A 23823-nucleotide genomic window follows, 5' to 3' on the forward strand; every position below is an offset into this window, starting at 1 on the left:
AGAGAGAGGAGAGGAACGGTCGAGCAATGATCTAACTTACACCTGTTGATCTCGAAATATACGGTGGCCAAGGAGGGGTCCCTATTCCTAGCGTTTATGGACCTCTCCACGGCCTTCGACCTGGTGAACAGGTCTAAGTTATGGACCACTCTCCTGAGGATGGGGATAGACGAGGCGTTGGTCAAGTACATGGCCTCTCTTCATCAAGAACTATTTGCTGCAGTGCGGGTCACAAATGAGGGAAGGTGTACGTCCCGTTTTAATTCTATGCGTGGGGTCAGATAGGGCTGTATATTGGCCCCGCTGTTCTTCACTATTTACATCAATGGCTTGGGTGCTCACCTGGAGGATGTTGAGGGTGACGTTCCGTGTGCAGGAGCAGCCAAGATTCCTGCGCTCCTGTACGCGGACGACGCGGTGCTGATAGCTCGCACTGGCGTCTGTCTGCAACGCCTTCTGGATGCCTTTGGCACATTTATGGACCACCTGGACTTAAAAATTAACACGATTAAATCACATACAATGGTTGTGGGGCGCCAAAGCAGTAAGGGGAAATCCAAAATCTTTGAATGTAAGGGCGAGGTTGTCACCAGAGTCTCCACTTTCCCCTATCTGGGGGTTCTTTTTTGACCAGAGGGGATCTTGGGGACCCCAGATTAGAGCTAAGCGGTTGACGGTCACTAGATCATCAGCAGCCCTCATGGGATTTGCAGGCAGATTGGGTGCCAGGCCGATGGAAGCCCTTCTAAAGATCTATAATAGTAAATCAGATGCACTGGCCTCATATGGTTCACCCCTTTGGGGCTATGTAAATTTGGAACCAATTCAGAAGGCGGAAAACAGATTTCTACGGACCCTCTTGTCTGTCCCACAGTCCACACCGACCTTTTCCATACACATGGAGGTGGGACTAGATTACGTCACTGATAGGTGTTACATTTCATATTAATATATCTTATCCTGTACCTTTAAGTTTCCTTTGTTATTCTTTAAGTATGCAAAGGATCCTGTTATGTTGGGTGAAATTTTCGAGGATTGTAATATCTCTGCCATTTCCAATGAAAAGGAAATTGATATGATCCAGTCTAAGTTTAAGGATGTTTTCTCGGACAAGTTGGGTATGCTTCAGAATTTTTCACATAAAATTATACTCAAAGCTGGAGTTGTTCCTGTAAAGCAGAAGTTGAGAACTGTTCCTATCAATGTTAGGGAAGTGCTTAAGAAAACTTTGGATGATTTGGTTAAAGAAGGCATTATAGAAGCTATTGACTCAGCTGAATGGGTTTCCCCGATCGTTTTAGTAAGGAAACCCGATCAATCTTTGAGAATGTGTGTGGACCTGAGGGCACTCAATTTAGCGATATTAGTAGACTGCCATCCCCTTCCCAACATTAACGAGGTTGTTTCCATGCTAGAAGGTGCCAAAGTTTTCTCCACTCTTGATTTGAGATCAGCTTATCACCAAATTTCCCTGACAGATGAATCTAAATGTCTCACAGCCTTCATTACCCCTCAAGGTCTTTTTCAGTATACAAGGATGCCGTTTGGGTTGGCTTCGGCAGCTTCAGTTTTTCAGAGGGTCATGTATAATATATTTAGAGATGTGGAACATTTTGTGAAGTGTTTTCAAGATGATATTTTGATTTTTTCTAGTACTGACGAGGAGCATTTGGTTCATTTACACTGTGTTTGTGAAAAGTTAAGGAAGAGTGGTCTTACTTTGAAGGCAAAAAAGTGTAAGCTATTTCAGTCTACCGTTGAATATCTGGGTCACACTTTGTCTGGAGATGGTATGTTTCCAAAAAAATCCAATGTGGATGGAATCAGCAAGTCTCCCTCACCTGTCAATAGAGATCAGTTGTTATCATTTGCAGGTATGTGCGAATATTATAGTAAATTTGTAAATAACTTCGCCACCAAGATGGAGCCACTAAGAAGACTATTGAGACATGGAAATGAGTTTGTGTGGGAAAAAGAACAGCAGGTGGCATTTGATCTCATAAAAAACAACATTTTACATGCCCCTACTCTTAAACCTTTTTGCATAAATAAGATGTGTGTCATCACAGTAGATGCAAGTATGTATGGTATTGGGTCTGTTTTATCGCAAAGATCAGGTCAAGATGAATGGAATGTATGTTTTGCATCTCGCACTCTCAATGATACTGAACGCAGGTATGCGGTCATTGAAAAGGAACTTTTGGCTTGTGTATGGGCCATTGAACATTTTAGGAATTTTATATGGGGAAGTAAGTTTGTGTTAAGAACTGATCACAAACCATTAGTTAATATTCTTTCTCCTGGTGGAGGTTGGAATTCCACAGCTCGTATTTCCAGACTGACTTCCAGACTCCAAGAATATTCTTTCACTCCAGAGTACGTTCCAGGAAAAAAAAATGTTGTAGCAGACTTTCTGTCTCGCCATCCTTGTGAAAGTTCTGTTAATGAGAATACTAGTGATTCAGATGTTGTTATGTTATTACAAGATGTTCTTTCTACTTCCTTTACTGAGATTTCTGAAGAAATGTGGGAAAAATCTGATAATTTGAATCTCACTTTACAAGGTATTAAAAAATTTATTCAAGAAGGATGGCCGGAAAAGAAATTGTTGAAGGAAGATTTTATGCCATTTTTTATTATTTCAAATGAGTTGGAATTGGAGAATAATTTGGTTTTCAAATCTGGTAAATGTGTTCCACCTTTCAATGTGCAAAGTGTAATTTTAGATATTGCACACAAATCTCATCCTGGGATGTCTGCCATGAAAAGATTGATCAGGAATTTCTTTTGGTGGCCATCTTTGGATCGTTTGGTGGAACACAAAGTCAGGGAATGTGTTGTCTGTATGGGAAATGACAAGATGTTGAAAACCAATATTCCTCCTTTGAAAACCACTTCTTGGCCTACAGCACCATGGAAAAAAATCTCTTTTGATACTTCTGGTCCATTTATGTGTCTTCCTTCCGATTCTAGGTACGCCCTGGTATTGATAGATTATCATTCTAAATGGCCAGAAGTCAAGTTCGTTTCCTCGGCCTCCACCGGTGTTGTAGTGGAATTCTTTAAGGAGGTTTTTGCTAGAGAAGGCTGCCCTTCTGTTTTAGTCACTGATAATGGGGTTCAACTCACATCAGTAGAAATGGAGGATTTTCTTAAATTACATTCTATAAAACACCATACAGTTTCTTTTTATGAACCACATGAAAACGGTCTTGTGGAACGTTTTAATAGGGTTTTGAAAGGTTTCATTTCTGATGGTTCTAAAAATGGTTCAGATTGGAAAACAAGTTTGAGGGAAAAACTTTGGTCCTACAGAATTACTCCTCATTCCACTACTGAGGTTAGCCCTTTCCGTTTACTCAAGGGACGCGATCCTGTTTCGTCCATTTGTCCTTGGTGGTTCAGAGATAAGTGTGCTAATAGATCTTTCTCTGATAATTTAGTTGATTTAGCTGCACAGAAAGTTGAAACTAAACAAGCTAAGTCTAAGACATGGTATGATAAAAAGTGGAATGTTAAGTCTTCAAATTTTGCTGTGGGTGATGTGGTTAGAATTAAGAAACCTGGTTTAATTCCGAAATGTTCCAGTAAGTTTGGTAAACCTATGAAAATAGTTAAAGTTTTTAGCAACAGTGTCATTACTCAAGATGGTAGACTCTGGAACATCAAGCGGGTTGCAAAGTGTCCCACTTCGCATTTAGTTTCTTCCCCATGTTCTCAAAACAATACCAATTATTCCATTGCTTCAAGAGTCAAGTCCTCTGATCGTTCGAGATTGGTTCCTGTTAAATTCAATGATTATGTAACATGATTACCTGTTGTTTTTTATTTGTATTGAAGGGAGGTGTGTTACATTTCATATTAATATATCTTATCCTGTACCTTTAAGTTTCCTTTGTTATTCTTTAAGTGTTCTTAGAACACTACTGTTCTCCAGGTTTCAGGTCAGTTGGACTGTTCCTGTGGACCTGGAAGCTGCTTGCTGTGTTGCTGTGCTGTGAATAAAGCTTCAATATCTATACCCAGCTTTTGTGGATTATTTAACAATAGGCTGAGCATGGCACCCTTGATCTTTTGGCTAAAGACTTGGCTCAATGAAGAACTGCCCCTTAATCATAAGATCATGGCTGATGTCATTTCTTTGGACCACTTCAAAAGGGTGCCATGGTTGTCCTACTTGATGAAGTCCTTTTCTGACCTGGGACGACCGGAACTCTTTACATCTCCCTGGGACATTAAGAAACAGGACATAGACTTAATTAAGAAGCAATTTATGGGCAGGGCAAGAGTGTGTCGTGAGGAAAAGGAATTAGAGAAACCGGCAGTGAGGAAACACTATCTGCTTATAGATTCCATTGTACTAGCACCTTACCTTGGCTTCGTTACAATCCCATTCCATAGGTTTCTCCTGACTAAGTTTAGGTTTAATTTGTTACATTTTTATTTGGGTAACTTTAAAACGTGGGAAAAACCAGAATCAGCCCCCCCTGTTGTTGTGATCACTTTTCTGTCCAAGACACCATGCACTTTGTTATGTTTTGCAGGTTTTTTTTAGAGCCTAGGAAAAAATACCTGTTACCTGTTTTAAAGGAGGCTGGCTTTACACAGGTGAGACCAGTCCTGCTCTATCTTCAATCACTGAACAACATACAAATTACATTATGCATGGCAAATTTCTTGGTGGCAGCAGCCAGAACTAAAAAAATACATCAGAATAATGGGCCCCCCTAAACGAGTTTTATCATTTTTTTTAAACTTTGTATATAAATGAACTTACAAAAAACCAAAGGGGAAGCGTAGAGGTTGAGATAGAATCACCCTCCTGAACGGTTTATATAAACACAAGGATTCTATCAATGTGTGGAGGTGCAAAAAATATTTTTTAAGGATTTTTTAAATTAATTATGGTGAAGTGATAGGCTCTCTCTTAAAGATGAAAAGATGAGAGCACGTGTGCTTGTTTAAAATACCCCTCACACACTAAAAAAACTGTTAGTGTCATGCTTCATCATAGGGGTCTTCCCGTCCCTATAACGGGGCGGGGCGTGCTACGACCAGACGGACTACGCGGGAGCACTATAAATGTGACAGAGCTATGTGTGGGTGCAGTGGTGATACGTGAGGTGTAGGGATCTAACTAGTGAATGCAAAAAACAAAAATTAAAAATTCCCTGGCTAGTAGAACAAATACACTTTATTGGTTTCTCTGGCTGGGAATGTTAAAAAGGGGATGTAGGTAGAGCAATTACTGACTACCAAGTCGACATGTTTCATAGGCAGTCCCCTACTGCCTACTCATCAGGACCAAATCGTGATCCCTACTGTGAATAGCTCAGTTCTATAGAAGTAGGCCTGCTGTCCTACAAATATACCGGCAAAAATAAGCTGGATATTTGTGCTTCAGGGCATGAGCTGGCCCAAGTGAAGCAAGGCACCAAAAATCAGTGCCAAAAAAGTGACCAATGGTCTCTGTAAGAGAAAAGGAGGAAAACGAGGGAGAAAGCACAGACATATTCATGTTGTCACTACTGGTCATGAAATGTACATCGTTAATTCGCCATGATATTCATAGCAATAGCCAATTCAGTAGGCTTCGTTATGCTAGGTGCAATTACCTTCACCACAAGTTTAAATGTATTAATCAATATACACCTCTTATTGATGGACGATGTGTCCGACATTTGATCCAGACCCATCCAAATGGACGTGGTTCATTCATAACCCATCACTCATACATTAGTGGCTCAACACATTCATACATCCAATCCCAAAAGCGTCACAAAGGACCCATAATCGTATTTCTCAAGAATGATATTCTAGAAGTAATATTAGTGAAGATGGTGGTTGAATACACTCGTTATATACATACTTTTCGGTAATTCTCTCAGTGCCCCATGAGCTGGCAGGAGGAGGAAGATTTGCTCGGTCTAGTTACCGGCGTTAGCAATTCGCCTGTCATTCCTACCGTCCAGCTCTGAGGATGAGTAGTCGCTCGTCTGCCGGCGGGATATATTATGCCATTGCCTTCCGTCTTGCTCACTGCTTCGCGGGGAACGCCCAAAGTAAAGACTAGAAGGCACAGTCCTAAGATGGCCGCCGCAGAACGGCACAATGTGAGGATTGTAATCAATAGTCTTTCTACGCTTACCATGGCTAGCGTGAGGGACCCGGATTATTTTAAAAATACTGGATGTAAATTGTATTTTCAATCTATACCTCAACATTTGATGCTTGCTAAATAATGTTCATAGGTCAAAATAAAGTATAATATATATTAATATTTTCAGAAAGCGAATTGTTATCATATTGGTTTTCATGGGTCAATGATGTCAACGCCAGGGGGTTCCCTCCGCAGGGTACTGTGTCATCTCATCTTTGCTGAGTTGGTGCAGCCCAAGGGTCACAGGAATTGGCTCTCAGATTAACCAAAAAGCAGATAGTATCAATGTGTATTGGACTAATGGCTTCAAACAAGCCGGGGGTCACAACTGTCCCCAAGGTATGTCATCGTTCAGTCCCTTTTTATGGGATTGGATGCGAAACACCCATCTCTGTTCTTTTTCCAGGAGGAACCTCTCGTTATTCACTTGCTCTGTCACAGTCCAAGATATTTCACCAGGTTTATGGTTCATCTCTAGGTAGTGATTCGTGAGTTTCGTGCTGGTTTTCTTGCATTTTATGGTACTTTTGTGTTCACCTATCCTGATTTTCACTGCCCTGCTCGTCATGCCTACATACTCCAATCCGCAGGGGCATGTGATTAGGTAGACCACATTGGTACTATTGCAGTTGCTGAAGCCCCTTTGCTCCCAGGTTGTTCCATCACTAAAGGTCAGATTGTTGCTTTTCTTCGTGAGACAATAGACTTTACAGTTTCCACATGGATGATGACCATGTACAAAATCAGGATTCTTCTGCACAGTGTTGCTGTTTGCTTTAGGTCTTGTGTGGACTAAGGCATCCCTTATGCTCTGCGCTTTTTTGTGAGAGAACATTGGTTTTGGTATTTGCAACCCACCACTATTCAGAATCTTCCAATTCCTGTTGATGATCTTGGTCACTTGGTTCGAACAGGTGTTATAGGTGGTGACACAGATGGGTCTCTTATCCTCCTCTTTAGGTATTTTTTCTTCCAGAAGACTCTCACGGCAGTTGTTTTTTGCCCGTTTGTATGCCTGGTCGATGATCTTCACTGGATACCTTCTGGCTTCCAGCTTCTTTTTCAGGTCTTTTGACTGCAATTTGAAGTCATCAATTTCTGTACAATTCCTGCGAACTGACCATATGGGAGATTATCCCGCAGATGTCTTGGGTGAAAGCTGTTGTACAAAAGTAAACAGTTCTTCGAGGTGTCTTTGAAATGAGTTGTCGTCCTCAGTCTGCCTTCTTTGGGGAAGATATTCAAATCTAAAAATACCAAGTTGCTATTGGAGGTAGTACTGGTGAATTTCAAGTAGTTGTCTTGCAAGTTCAACCAACTCAAGAACTGTTTGGAGGTCCTCTCATCTCCATCCCAGATGATCAGGATGTCATCGATGTACCGTTTCCATACTTTGATGTTGTCTCTGAAAGGGTTGTTTGGATGAAGTATTTTAGTCACTTCTAAGTGGTGCACATATAGACCAGCTATGCTGGGAGCAAATGTGCTTCCCATACTACAGCCGTGTTTCTGTAGATAGAGGGTACCTTTGTGCTCAAAAAAGTTCTCTCTAAGGGCTAGGGAACAGCATTCCATCACCACATTACGTGGTGTCTGGTCAGTTCCTGCGCCTTCGCAGGAATTGTACAGAAATTGATGACTTCAAATTGCAGTCAAAAGACCTGAAAAAGAAGCTGGAAGCCAGAAGGTATCCAGTGAAGATCATCGGCCAGGCATACAAACGGGCAAAAAACAACTGCCGTGAGAGTCTTCTGGAAGAAAAAATACCTAAAGAGGAGGATAAGAGACCCATCTGTGTCACCACCTATAACACCTGTTCGAACCAAGTGACCAAGATCATCAACAGGAATTGGAAGATTCTGAATAGTGGTGGGTTGCAAATACTAAAACCAATGTTCTGTCACAAAAAAGCGCAGAGCATAAGGGATGCCTTAGTCCACACAAGACCTAAAACAAACAGCAACACTGTGCAGAAGAATCCTGATTTTGTACATGGTCATCATCCATGTGGAAACTGTAAAGTCTGTTGTCTCACGAAGAAAAGCAACAATCTGACCTTTAGTGATGGAACAACCTGGGAGCAAAGGGGCTTCAGCAACTTCAATAGTACCAATGTGGTCTACCTAATCACATGCCCCTGCGGATTGGAGTATGTAGGCATGACGAGCAGGGCAGTGAAAATCAGGATAGGTGAACACAAAAGTACCATAAAATGCAAGAAAACCAGCACGAAACTCACGAATCACTACCTAGAGATGAACCATAAACCTGGTGAAATATCTTGGACTGTGATAGTGTCATGTATTCCTATAGGTTCTGAATCGATCCCCCTATTCCTGACCCTATTCTGGTTAAACTAACTATCAAGTTAACTAACAGTCAGCCCATGAGGCAAGAACAGCCCCCATGATGCAGATACCGTTATCTGACGCAGTCACACTACGGCCCAGGAACGTGTTATCTGATTAAGTCATAACGCTTGAGATCTAATTAGACAAGCGACATTCCTCCAGCCCCTGATAAGGCATACGACGTTCTCATAACAAATCAAACCTATGACAACCTGGAAAATCCGTGCGGCCATTGTTTTGATTTCACAGAGAACTTTAGTAAAGAATGTGCTAACGAGCAAGTCGTATGACATCTTTATTGACGTATCTATGTCCATCCTTACGTCAATCTCGGCACCTTTAAGGTATAAATATTGCCGATCTTGCCCTATGCAAACACACGCGTGGTGACGAGACGGAGCAGCCATACTTGCCGAAGCCGAGAGCAGAAGCAGACCGCGCTGGCAGCAGCCCCGCCTTCCTGACGCGCTGAGAGACGCGCTGCTATCTCAAGCCAAGACCCAGCACCGGCGCTTCTGGGCAGCCCTCGCAGGCAGCCTGGAATATCGAGAGCAGAGAAAGAGATACCATTCCTCATTCATCCTAACTTCCAGGTACAGAACTGAATAACCCCTCACAGAGAATTCTTTAGGTATTCACTTGGCAAAAACAAACTTAACTTAAACTGTAACTTTCTATTCCCGCCCACGCATTAGACTTAGGTCAGGTACACGGGGTAGGCGTATTTAGAAACACCAGTTGAGTACGTTTAGTCAAATGTATATGTGTATGTAAATATATTTTAATCATTTTAAACATCATATGGCTCAGAAACCATATCAATGTTTTTACAGTAATATTTTATACTATTGCTTTTAATGTATGCACTTTACTTAACTATAAGTATTGCAATAATATCGATCCATTTCTCTTGTACGATAAAAGAGACTGATCAATAAATAACACCTTTTTATTGAACACGCCCGTCTCTTCCTTTTCTCTACAATCTGATGAGACTAAGAATGCACGTACTGACTGAGTAAAATAATTGCCTTGTGCTCACACGACTCTCGAGATTGACTCTTGATTAGGGGAGAGCAAAGTTGTCATGTTCTATGGTTGTCAGAAACTAAATCCCTTCTTGTCTAATCAGGGAAGTTAATTCCTCCTTGAACATTCGAGAAAGTTTCTAGCGAACTCTGAGCTACGCTGGCAAACCCAAAACTTAAGTCTAGTATCGACAGTAGTAGACCTAGTTAACGTCTGGCCTAGGCCTTTACTGCTGTAGGTATTATTCCAATGCGCAGAGCCTATTGGGAAGATAGGAACTACACTACATGGCGCCCAACGCGTTTGGAAAGGGCGATAAAACTAACGTAAGACATTTAGAGTAACTCAGTCGTGCTTTCTCACTCAGACCCCTTTTCCCAAATACTCCAAAGACGTCTGGAGTGGGTGAAAGGTAATATCCTCCAAAACCTCGCAGGAGGGAACTCCTATGTAAGGTTCTTGGTTTAGTCAACGTTGAAGGATACACTGTTCCAAAATATTGTGCATCTAATCTCTGTTTCCATAAGAAACCTGATCTGCAAACAAACAAAATAAGCTTCCTGTCGGTAAAATGGCAGAGAGTGATGATGAAAGAGAGGCAGTTAGATTAGCAACTGAACTCGCAGATGCTGATGCTACCATGCAAGCAGCAGACGCGGATATAATACTCATTCCGGTCATCAAAAGAAGATCTATAACTCTAAAACTTATAGAAAATGGACTGACACCTAGAGGTGGCACAGTCATATTCGTAATTGAGGCACACGAATATCGGCAGACAGAGGTATACTATTCATGGATACATTTTCCAGCAGCAAATGCTGTAACAAAGTACTTCCACTATTACAAAATAGAGGAACCTCCTAATGAGTACACTCCTTTCGAGGAGGTGGAAGTACCACTCAAATTCCAAGAGCATTTGCTCTTATTTGATGGCGCCCTAAAACATAACAATCACATTACAAGGCTCGGTCCTTTAGGTAGACCAGGAGCAACGTGGCCGGTCTTAGCCGGATACACACCACACCCAGACATCGAAGGGATGTCCACAGGAGAGCTGTTAATACAGTTAAAACAATTACTAAAAATTCATAGACAATTAGTTCAGTATGTAATGCGGACTTCAACAATTCAGCCAGCGATTAAACTTCCACAGCTGACCCCTCACCAGGGGAACACAAATAAAATCACACCACAGAACATCCAATCCTGCCTAGGTAAAGTTCCGGCTAAACGGGAACAGATACCATTCTGGTTGGCACAGAAAATCACCCAAATAGAGGCGGTGTTTCCTGACACCACCTCGCTAGAAAAACACAGGATTCTGACTATATGTCTCCCAATGGGAATCGCACCACACATAGAGGACTGTGACACTTGGGGTACAGTCTTTGCTTCCATCTACACGAAAACGCACGGTGTTCCATCCATTTCGGTGATACCAGATGTGCTAAAACAAATTCAAGATGAATACGGTCCAGAACCAGCTTTAACTCTTGGTATGAAATTACTGAAAGACTTCAAGCAGGTCTCGGCTATATTATTAGCCAACATAAAAGGTGAAGCAGCAAACGTGGCGATCCGCCAGAGGTTAAAAGAGACAGATATAGCAGACCAACCAGCTGAAATTGCCAGAATCATAGAAAAATCCTATGAGGAACTAGGTAGAGATAGTTTAGGTGGAATACCAGTAAAACCGCAACTGACTGAAAGTCCAGAAAAAATATTTTTTAATAATAATTCACCAAAAAAGAACTGGGATGGAAACAAACAATCCAATCCTAAAGAAAAGAAATTCCAGTCCAGAGGAAGGTCTCCTAGGCGAAGAGAAAAATCTCCAAACCGAAGACAGAGGTCACCACAGAGTGACCCCTCTGGGAATAGATATAACCTTAGAAATAGGGATAATATTAAAAAACCTGATAGATATCAAGACATTGATACACGTCCCTCTCAATCTTTTCAGAATTCCTCGCAGAAATCGGAAAGAAGAGGACGATCAGAACAAAGAGAAGAGCACGCCAAGTCCAAAGACAAGGAACCTGCTCAGCTAAAAAAGAAATTACAATTTCCAAAAAAGAAGGTAGCCAGTATCAAGGTAGTTAACAATGCCGAGAATACTGAGGACACAACTGAAAAACGGAGAGTGGGCTCAGACAATGCTAGACAGCGCAGCAGAGGTGAGCATAGCTCGCAAAGTCCTTATGAATCATCTGGAGACAGTGGACACGAATGAATATCTTCAAGTGGAAACTGCAGACACCAGAGTTAGCAAACCCCACAAGATATATGAGATAACATTACGTATAGAGGGAGATAAGACTAGGAAAATAAGGGGACTATTTTGGGATAATCTCTCCAAGCGCTATGATATCCTTCTAGCTGAAAAAGACTGGCCACCAGAGTTTGTCAGGGAGTGCCCTCATGGCGAAGAAGTAATTATGCCTGCCTTCTCGAATCAAATCCCGATTCATAAAAAATACACACTTGCTAGAAAGTGGGCAGTGGCCTTAGCACCTGCTTTATATAAAAATCATGTAGGATGGGATGAGGATTCTCCTCCTCACAAAATCCAGTTAAAATCACAACCTACTGCACAAAGGCAGTACCCAATTAAGCAAGAAGCTAAAAAACAGGTAAATGAAATACTAGATCAGCTAGAATACCAGGGGGTGATTGAAACTTGCACCTCACAAATGAACAATCCTTTGTTTCCGGTCTCCAAACCAGACAATACATATCGTCTAGTTTTGGATTACCGACACCTTAACACATGTTGCAAAACCTTTGCAGTGCAAAACTCACACAGTGCTGCACTAATGAAGAACATAGTGCGCAAAAAATACAAAACAACCTTGGACATCTCCAATGGATTCTTTTGTCAAAATATAGCACCAGAGAGCAGATATTTAACTGCATTCTCAGTGAATGGCACTCAAAAACAATTCTGTCGGTTAGCCCAGGGGTACAAGAACAGCCCGGGGGTATTCTCAGCGAGAGTAACAGAATTACTACAGCTATATGATGATGAAGCATTATCTTATGTCGATGACATTTACTTAACAGATGATGACTTGGATACTCACTTGAAAAGAGTGAACACCATAATACTTGGGTTCGCAGCAGAGGGTTACAAATTCAACTTTAAAAAATCCAGAATTGCCCATTTAACGGTCTTATACGTAGGATATGAATTATCAAGTATAGCCTGGTTGACAATTTTCTAAAGAACTAGAAGAATTAAAAAATCTAAAATATGAAAAGACGTATCCTCTGCCAATCGACATTCTGCCTCTACGACATTACGCCTGTGTAATCTATACAGACGGACATGCTCAACCCTCCGTTTGGGGAGAACAAGCATACAACCCCACATGTGAGATTACAAAAGAAGTGTGGCGCGGAGGTATATTAAAACCTCTATTAACAAAATCACACTCAGTAGAAACTAATTCAGAACAACAAACTGAAATAATAGCACTGAAAATGGCGCTAGATAATGCGGATCGCGAATTCCCGACACTTATAGTGTCAGATTCATATTACTGCGTCAAATCATATAACAGCGATTTGCAGACATGGATCCAAAACGGTTACAAAGATGACACAGATGCACCAATAAAGCAGAAACTGCTCTGGGAACAAATAGCTCTTTTACAAAAAGAACTACCAAAGACTCACGTGACTCACTCACTGAGTCATCAACGTGATGGCGTTCACGTTGTAGGGAATTCATTGGCTGAAACAGCCGCAGCGGCAGCCACTAAATCGGCTCCCGTAGATCGAAAAAAGCGTACATTAAAATACATTGACGGTGAAACATTGCTGGCGGTGAAAACGTCATCAAAAGGCGACTGCTCAGCGTTACCGATCAACTACCCACTCAATTATACATACATAATCGATGCAAACTCCGTCCCTTTTGCTCGAATCCCTGGAGTGGGGGATAGAGTGATTCCAAACATGGACAGGAGACACTTGTTAATCGCAGACGCACATATGGGTGAGGGTCTTGGACACCTCAAACTGAAAGATTCTCTGGAAGAATTACAATCACGGTACTGGTGGCCAGGCATGAGCCTACATCATACCATGTTTGTAAAAAACTGCCCAAACTGCAACAGAAATCGCAGTGGGGAGAGAAAAAATATAATACGGTGGAATCTGACTGCAGATAACATCACCAGTAAAAAGAATGGCTTGCGATTAACATATACAGGCTAGTTTCCACTTATAATGTAGATCCTCAGCACTCGGCTGACGTCCGGACTGTTATACAAAGATTTGCGAGTCTAAATGGCATATACGCTAAGAGCATGCTACGTTAGACCATTGTTTTCACTCATGCACACCAGCCTGGGGGGAAACATGGCCAAATGAGCACAGCCCAGCGGGAATCTTCTCACTTCCTTCCTGAGGGTACGGGATGGTGTAAAGAAAAAACCAAGGCAGAAAGCAATCTATAATAGAAAGGATATTAGGTTCGGGAGCTGGGTGGGTCAAACATCTAATAAGTGTCCAACGAAGTCTAAATAACTTGCCAAGAAATTCTCTGAAGGGATTCAGTCCGTACGAATTATTATTTGGAACTAGAATGATTATCTCTGACCTCGACAGTCAGACTTCAGTGGTTAAAGAAAAAAGCTTTGATGTCAAAGACCGTTTGGCTATTTTGCAGGACTTAAACAAAACAAGAAAAGACCTGAGCAACATACAGTTGAAAGAACAGCCAACAACCACTGAAGAATCACCACCTGTCCCAGCAAGACCTGTCTGGATTCCAAAAGTCGGGGATCTAGTCAGGGAGAAGATCGCGGTAAAGAAGGAATTTGGGCCTTCTTACAGAAAAGCAGTTCCTGTCTTGTCTGTCAACGGGACAAGATCAGTTGTACTTCCGCCACTTGCTGGTAAAAAGGAGAACCGAGTTGTATCCATCGACCTGGTAAAACCACAACATGTGGCCGATAACAAACAGTAGGCCAAGTGGACTCCCAATAAGTAGCAGAACACCAAGGTTTGCTACCAGTACAGAGGTCCTATCGAGGAGGCTAATCACATTCGAAAAGCCTGCAGAAGAACAACAAGGACTATGCAACGATGCAATAGAACTCAGACCTCTGAAAACCCAAATAAAAACATTTAGCAGAGACACACCAATCTACAATGAAGTACCAAGTGACAATGCAAGAAACAAAAATCCTGAAGCAATTGGAACAATTGACAGAACTGCATCCGGGTACTTCATCAACTTCGATGATTCCTCTGAAGGCTTCAGTGAATCAAAGACACAGCCATCATCAAAAACCTTTAAAGACAAAACTAAGGAACTTTTGAAACAACTGAAAGAAACATATCTGATTTCTCCATGGATTGAATTTTGGGTGGGTTTTGGTGCATTTATCCTCATACTTTGGCTAATCATGGTATTTACTTTGGGACGCTTCATTGAGGGAAAATATGCTAAAATGGACACAGCAAGTCAGAACATCAACTTGGTCCTCAAACCACACACATCTTCACACGTCGAGAAAAGAGAACTTTCTTCAGCCAACTTCACAGCCAATCCAATACCTGGTGGGGTAGCCTGGGACAACACTGACTATGAAATTTATGGTCCGGTTGAGATCCTGAAATATCCACACCAAATCAAGATCTCCTTGAGTGACTTTGCAAAACCAAACTCATTCGCTGATGATTGGGACTTCGAAAGCATTAATAACATGATGTCTGATCTAGTAATGTCTGCTAAATTTACAAAACATGATTATTTGCAAGGTTCTACAAATTATGATAGTATGTATTGCTATAACCACTATGGTAACCACTTTTTACATAAATCTGCACAACCTAGAAATGTTTTAAATTATAATCAATGGGAACATTGTGCAACACCTCCAAAAGGGAGCTCAAGAACTGTTTACGACAAATATTCATATTTTTCAGGTTTTAACACAAGTAATGCTGAAACATTTTATTATAAATTGTCAAACAAGACAGGGATGAAAACCATGATAACCAACACAAAGTTGATATCTTCAGATTCATTCTTCGAAAAAATGAATACCTTTGGATTTGATTATTGGGACAAAAATGTTGATTTGAAAAGTGCTTGGGGTACAAAAGATTGGCAAGTACAGGGTTTAGAAGCTTTGTTTAGAGCCTGCATGATCCCAGAACAAATGATATTTTTAAATGACACTGTTCAACAAACCACCTGTCTTGGCTTAGCCAAAATCAAAGATTTAAATAAACCGTCTATTCCAAAGCCAATAATGTTTAGCAATAACTCTGATACAGATGAAGAGATAGACGTAAACCATATATTAAACCAAAACAGAACACATCCTGATTGGAAACAATGGTTGATCTGGCCCACAGATACAAATAACTGTCAAGATAGATTCCTGAATAAAACACAGGGTTTCAAAATGACCAGGCCAGACCCTAGATATCCCCAAAGACATCACCCAGGGATAATAACAACCTACAGTGTGGGCAAATTATGCCTTCAATGGCTACAAACTTCCACACTGCCTGAAATTAAGCAACACCTAACTTTACTTACTGATGGTGCTGACTTGCGTGATTTCATACTAGGACCACGCAAACAGCGTCAAAAGCGTTTCATAGCAGCCTCTGTATATGCCGCATACAATGAGGCCTGGAAGGTTACTCAAATTGAGACAGCAGAGAGAATACGGGAAATTGACCGTATTAATTTGGAAAAATCACTTTCTGTAGTGGACAATGGGTTAATGACTCTGTCCTCCAGAATTTTTTCATTGGACAGCATTGTGTCTTCAGCAATCGATATATTATCGCAAGACTTACTGTTATTACAACATGGTCAGTCACAATTGCGTTCAATTGTACAGCTTGGCTGGACGTTACAAAATCTGCGTTCAGGCTATGTGCCTTGGCGTTTAATCAACACAACGTCACTATTCCAAATCTTTAACCTTACTGATAGACAAATTGGTATGGCGCAAAAGGGTGCTGATTATACAATCTTGAGCATTGAAAAACTAGAAAGATTACCAATGACAATGTCAGAACGACCTGTCAGTGAATGGATAATACACGGAATCATAAATATTCCAATCTCAACCTTCAGGTTTCAATACTGCCAAAAATATATACAGGCTGGCATGTACGAGAAATTGGGAAAGGGGTACCTTAAAACAACTTGGAACCTGCCCTATTCACATGCATGTGTCAGTAATAAAGGACAGAAAGTGTTTCTTAGTGGCAGCAATTGTGCTATGTCACTAAGCGGCACGCTTCTGTGTAACGGAATTAGTTTGCATGGAGCCTGTGAAGGGAATTCATACAACCTTTTATGTCACCAGCATGGCGCACCTGCAACTGAAATAGAACCATTCTTTCAAAGACTCTATAATGGGAGTTACATTCTTATTGTAGACCGCAGATGTTGTAGTCTTATGCCCGGGACTCCTTATCTAGTCACTACGACTGCGAAGGTCAAGTGCTGTGGACGTTCTTTGTTCCCCAGCTCCTTTCCAGACAGGGAGGCAAGGGCATGGCCCAATTTGAAAATTACTTCTATTCGAATAGATACTTTAAGCAGAATGAAAACAGTGCTTCTTCAGACGCCTACAAGACTCACGTCATCAAAAGAAACGTATGATCTACAAGTCGCAAGGACAACTGCAGAGATACATACATTATTATCGACTAATTCCCCCGTACATTTCGCGGAAATCCTGAGCGAAATCTTAAATATTTCTGATACCACTGGGGTCTCAAAGGTATTTAAGACAGTATTTTCGATGGCATTAACACCATTCAAAGCCATACTGGGTATTTTTCCAGATTTCGTCCATCCGATTTTTGGCGGACTTCCCCTGATCCTGGGACTAATTGCAGGAATCCTATTCTTAGTCCTTATTTTTCGTTATGGCAACCCATGTCACAGATCAAACTCTCGCGACAATGGAAGATACGATCCTAGCCATAGACCGGATATCAAAAATCCTGGGACTCTCCCGGCTTAGAGACCTAAACATGACTTGGTTTCTATCATTTCGACCAATGTGGCAAAGGTGTGTTTTACCTGTACTAAGGTGTCTGCTATGCGGAGAAGAATGCGTGTTAGACACCTGTCTGACGCTACAATCGGATGCGCCAGTGGATGCAGATACATTGTTGGTTCCTACCAAGGTTCACGCTTTGTGCTGCCCTCAAAGGCTGCCAATCCTGATGACGGCATTCCTGGAATCTTCACCACTACGATTGAAGAGTAGTGAAGTTCAAGATGAAAGCAGCATCGATCAGGTACGACCTTCTGTCAGCAATGCGAATCAGAATGTCAATGGAGACAATCATGCGCACGAATGCATGGTTACACCTATTTCCGACTTAGTGGAACTTTCCCATGAAGCTGTTGACAGTTTTTTCGAAAGCCTTAATGATATGATGTTCTCTCCAGAACAGAAATAGAGACTTTTGAGCAAGCTCGCACACGGCGTTCCCTGAATTCGGCCTTCAACTTTAAAAATAAAGTCACATGAACAATTTTTCCCACCAGTTCACGGACAGCAATTTTTTAGCAGCCCCAAATTGTTTTTTACAAAAATTTCGGGACACTTATCTTCTGCTTAAAGTAAGAAACTATTCCTAGAGAACTAAGATTTCTATTTTTAGATACTTTATAAACTTTAGTTGCCCGCTGGGATGTTCACAAATATTTTATTATGTGATGAAATGGTCTCGAACTTCCTTTCTGTATAGCTATATTAAGAGCCATTTCATGTGTATTTCTCATATACCAAATAAGCAATAATGCATACAAATGCGTGTTTACTTTAGCGTTTAATTCATAGCTTAAGTGCATACAATATATATGACTGCAATTTTTCAGTATATTTGGAAGTTTCAAAATGCATTTATGTATTTTGGGGTGGTAAGGTATACACTATACTCTATAGTATGTTGTACTATGTTATACTATGCATAGATTAGTAAATATGACCATAGTTAGCGTGGAGTGGGTCTCATGTATTCCTATAGGTTCTGAATCGATCCCCCTATTCCTGACCCTATTCTGGTTAAACTAACTATCAAGTTAACTAACAGTCAGCCCATGAGGCAAGAACAGCCCCCATGATGCAGATACCGTTATCTGACGCAGTCACACTACGGCACAGGAACGTGTTATCTGATTAAGTCATAACGCTTGAGATGTAAATGTAAATGTGTAAATGTAGTTGAGCTTATATAGCGCACAGCTACCCGCAGTGGGTTTCCCGGCGCTTGCTTAGGGAACCCTTCCTGGTATTCCCCTGTGAGATAGCAGGGTATCCACAAGGTGAAAGTCAGGCATCCCGCCGCGAGGGGCCGTTGTGGAGATTAAGCAAGCTATTGCCCAGAGTCGCATAGTGTGAACTCGTGAGTCGAGGAGGCACCGGGGCGAGAATTATCAAGTCCGTGGAATTTTTAGCCCAAGACCTGCCGAGGCGGGGAATTGAACCCTGGTCCAGGACCGATCTCAGCTTCCGGGTCTGCTGCCTCTAACCCCTGAGCCACACTTCTCCAGATCTAATTAGACAAGCGACATTCCTCCAGCCCCTGATAAGGCATACGACGTTCTCATAACAAATCAAACCTATGACAACCTGGAAAATCCGTGCGGCCATTGTTTTGATTTCACAGAGAACTTTAGTAAAGAATGTGCTAACGAGCAAGTCGTATGACATCTTTATTGACGTATCTATGTCCATCCTTACGTCAATCTCGGCACCTTTAAGGTATAAACATTGCCGATCTTGCCCTATGCAAACACACGCGTGGTGACGAGACGGAGCAGCCATACTTGCCGAAGCCGAGAGCAGAAGCAGACCCCGCTGGCAGCAGCCCCGCCTTCCTGACGTGCTGAGAGACGCGCTGCTATCTCAAGCCGAGAGACCCAGCACCGGCGCTTCTGGGCAGCCCTCGCAGGCAGCCTGGAATATCGAGAGCAGAGAAAGAGATACCATTCCTCATTCATCCTAACTTCCAGGTACAGAACTGAATAACCCCTCACAGAGAATTCTTTAGGTATTCACTTGGCAAAAACAAACTTAACTTAAACTGTAACTTTCTATTCCCGCCCACGCATTAGACTTAGGTCAGGTACACGGGGTAGGCGTATTTAGAAACACCAGTTGAGTACGTTTAGTCAAATGTATATGTGTATGTAAATATATTTTAATCATTTTAAACATCATATGGCTCAGAAACCATATCAATGTTTTTACAGTATTATTTTATACTATTGCTTTTAATGTATGCACTTTACTTAACTATAAGTATTGCAATAATATCGATCCATTTCTCTTGTACGAGAAAAGAGACTGATCAATAAATAACACCTTTTTATTGAACACGCCCGTCTCTTCCTTTTCTCTACAATCTGATGAGACTAAGAATGCACGTACTGACTGAGTAAAATAATTGCCTTGTGCTCACACGACTCTCGAGATTGACTCTTGATTAGGGGAGAGCAAAGTTGTCATGTTCTATGGTTGTCAGAAACTAAATCCCTTCTTGTCTAATCAGGGAAGTTAATTCCTCCTTGAACATTCGAGAAAGTTTCTAGCGAACTCTGAGCTACGCTGGCAAACCCAAAACTTAAGTCTAGTATCGACAGTAGTAGACCTAGTTAACGTCTGGCCTAGGCCTTTACTGCTGTAGGTATTATTCCAATGCGCAGAGCCTATTGGGAAGATAGGAACTACACTACAATAGAGCAAGTGAATAACGAGAGGTTCCTCCTGGAAAAAGAACAGAGATGGGTGTTTCGCATCCAATCCCATAAAAAGGGACTGAACGATGACATACCTTGGGGACAGTTGTGACCCCCGGCTTGTTTGAAGCCATTAGTCCAATACACATTGATACTATCTGCTTTTTGGTTAATCTGAGAGCCAATTCCTGTGACCCTTGGGCTGCACCAACTCAGCAAAGATGAGATGACACAGTACCCTGCGGAGGGAACCCCCTGGCGTTGACATCATTGACCCATGAAAACCAATATGATAACAATTCGCTTTCTGAAAATATTAATATATATTATACTTTATTTTGACCTATGAACATTATTTAGCAAGCATCAAATGTTGAGGTATAGATTGATAATACAATTTACATCCAGTATTTTTAAAATAATCCGGGTCCCTCACGCTAGCCATGGTAAGCGTAGAAAGACTATTGATTACAATCCTCACATTGTGCCGTTCTGCGGCGGCCATCTTAGGACTGTGCCTTCTAGTCTTTACTTTGGGCGTTCCCCGCGAAGCAGTGAGCAAGACGGAAGGCAATGGCATAATATATCCCGCCGGCAGACGAGCGACTACTCATCCTCAGAGCTGGACGGTAGGAATGACAGGCGAATTGCTAACGCCGGTAACTAGACCGAGCAAATCTTCCTCCTCCTGCCAGCTCATGGGGCACTGAGAGAATTACCGAAAAGTATGTATATAACGAGTGTATTCAACCACCATCTTCACTAATATTACTTCTAGAATATCATTCTTGAGAAATACGATTATGGGTCCTTTGTGACGCTTTTGGGATTGGATGTATGAATGTGTTGAGCCACTAATGTATGAGTGATGGGTTATGAATGAACCACGTCCATTTGGATGGGTCTGGATCAAATGTCGGACACATCGTCCATCAATAAGAGGTGTATATTGATTAATACATTTAAACTTGTGGTGAAGGTAATTGCACCTAGCATAACGAAGCCTACTGAATTGGCTATTGCTATGAATATCATGGCGAATTAACGATGTACATTTCATGACCAGTAGTGACAACATGAATATGTCTGTGCTTTCTCCCTCGTTTTCCTCCTTTTCTCTTACAGAGACCATTGGTCACTTTTTTGGCACTGATTTTTGGTGCCTTGCTTCACTTGGGCCAGCTCATGCCCTGAAGCACAAATATCCAGCTTATTTTTGCCGGTATATTTGTAGGACAGCAGGCCTACTTCTATAGAACTGAGCTATTCACAGTAGGGATCACGATTTGGTCCTGATGAGTAGGCAGTAGGGGACTGCCTATGAAACATGTCGACTTGGTAGTCAGTAATTGCTCTACCCACATCCCCTTTTTAACATTCCCAGCCAGAGAAACCAATAAAGTGTATTTGTTCTACTAGCCAGGGAATTTTTAATTTTTGTTTTTTGCATTCACTAGTTAGATCCCTACACCTCACGTATCACCACTGCACCCACACATAGCTCTGTCACATTTATAGTGCTCCCGCGTAGTCCGTCTGGTCGTAGCACGCCCCGCCCCGTTATAGGGACGGGAAGACCCCTATGATGAAGCATGACACTAACAGTTTTTTTAGTGTGTGAGGGGTATTTTAAACAAGCACACGTGCTCTCATCTTTTCATCTTTAAGAGAGAGCCTATCACTTCACCATAATTAATTTAAAAAATCCTTAAAAAATATTTTTTGCACCTCCACACATTGATAGAATCCTTGTGTTTATATAATATATAAATGAACTTAATCTGCCTTATTATGAACCTCATGTATGCACTGATTTGTACGATGTAAATAGTTTTTATTTGTCTGAAATGTTCTATCTCTTTGTATGATTTTTAACTAAATCGAATAAAGATATTTTGACTGGCTACCTCGCGGGGATGCATTAGCGCGATTTCCCAGTCCAGATCTTTCATCTCGCCTAGTTCCACCTCCCATTTCACCCTCCATTTCACAAGGGAGTCCGGTTTGTTGTTTATTATGGTTCTATATGTCCAGGAGACTGCCTTTTCCATGATTTCGCCCATTAAGAGCCATCCCTCTAAGGGGGCATATTCGGGGAGAACTAACATGTCTATACATTGCGCTCTCCAGGCATGTACCAACTGTAGGTATTTATAGTGTTATGTCTGGTGCATATCAAATTCTTGCTGGAAGAAGGAGAATGGTGCAAGATCAGTACCATCTAGAAGTCCTTGATTCATGAGATGCCCAGCAGGTTCCATCTCCCAAACCCACTCAACTTCGTAAATTCTTTCGATTTTTTTTTAACATTTTTTAGTGATGTAGAAATGACAAAGTAAGGCTCTCACAAGCAATCAACAAAACGTTTGGAAAGAAACAGTGCAAAGGTGATTGTGATAAAGTGCAAAAAAGTGCAGGATGTGAGTGAAAGACTATACAGTGCTGTACAAATTGTTTCTAAAATGTTTATTCAGAAAACATCTGTCCCTAAGTACATGAATCTCCAGTCGAGCTGGGACTTAATTTGCCTTTCACGCGGAGTGGTGAGCATAGGGTATGGATTAGGACAAGCATGTAGACGTTTTGACCCAGAAGACTGCGTGTATATTTCCGGAGTTGACACAATGTGCTTCCAAAATGTGGGGCAATCACAACCCCTTTCTTCTCGGCTGTCTCTGCCATGCACTTCCGGTCATATACGATTACCCCTTTTTTAACCTCAAAGGCTCTGATGACACACCGCAGCTTTTTAGCATGTTCCCTCATAGGCTGAGCTTTACCCTTGGGGCCTGAACACATCTTTAAATCCTTTAACGCTTGTGCTTTCTTTACCAGACTTTCACGTCACTTTTTGGCAGTAGGTCTAATTCCCAATTTACTTACTGAGCCTATTCACTAAGCACGCGGCATACTCCTTTCTTCACAGTGTCTTTCTTGATTGAATCACCTATTAGACACACTGTGGACTATGGCCTAATATACGTCTGATAACCAGTCTTTTCCTTTGGCAGCAAAAAAACATTGCCCTTACCGTCCCCTGATGTTATTTATTCCAATCATCAACTGGGTAAATATTTTTCCTTTTAAGTCAGGACTTTTAGGCGTCACCATGCCAGCTGCCATTCTAACCTTCTCCACCCATCCCCTTTCATAGAATCCAACCTATGGTGGGTGAATCCTTGAAGACCTCCATTGATATCCATTACCGTCTTTCTGGTAGGTTCCTCTGCCACCTGCCCTGCTCAGGTCTCCACATGTTCAACCCTGCATATTTCATGAATTCCTTCTTTACCTGTGCAGGCTGTCCTCGTGTCCCCTTTGTCCCAAGGAAGAACAGCGGTGACGACATTTCCAATCACGCACTCTTCTGGGTCGAAACGTCAACGTGCTTGTCCAAATCCATACCCTAATCTCTCCACTCCACCTGAAAGGCAAACTAAGTCCCAGTTGGTCTGCAGATTCATGTACTTAGGGACGGATGTTTTCTGAATGAACATTTTTAGAACCAATTTGTACAGCCCTGTATATATTTCACTTAC

General features: G+C 41.7%; 1 protein-coding gene across 1 annotated transcript in view; it reads left to right on the plus strand.

The window, feature by feature from the left end:
- The window catches only part of DNAH5 (dynein axonemal heavy chain 5), a 5174212-nt gene that overhangs the window by 2516820 nt on the left and 2633569 nt on the right, over positions 1-23823 (plus strand). The window lies entirely within an intron of this gene.

The sequence above is a fragment of the Lissotriton helveticus genome, chromosome 4_1 (genome assembly GCF_964261635.1).
Source record: "Lissotriton helveticus chromosome 4_1, aLisHel1.1, whole genome shotgun sequence".
Taxonomy (NCBI): domain Eukaryota; kingdom Metazoa; phylum Chordata; class Amphibia; order Caudata; family Salamandridae; genus Lissotriton; species Lissotriton helveticus.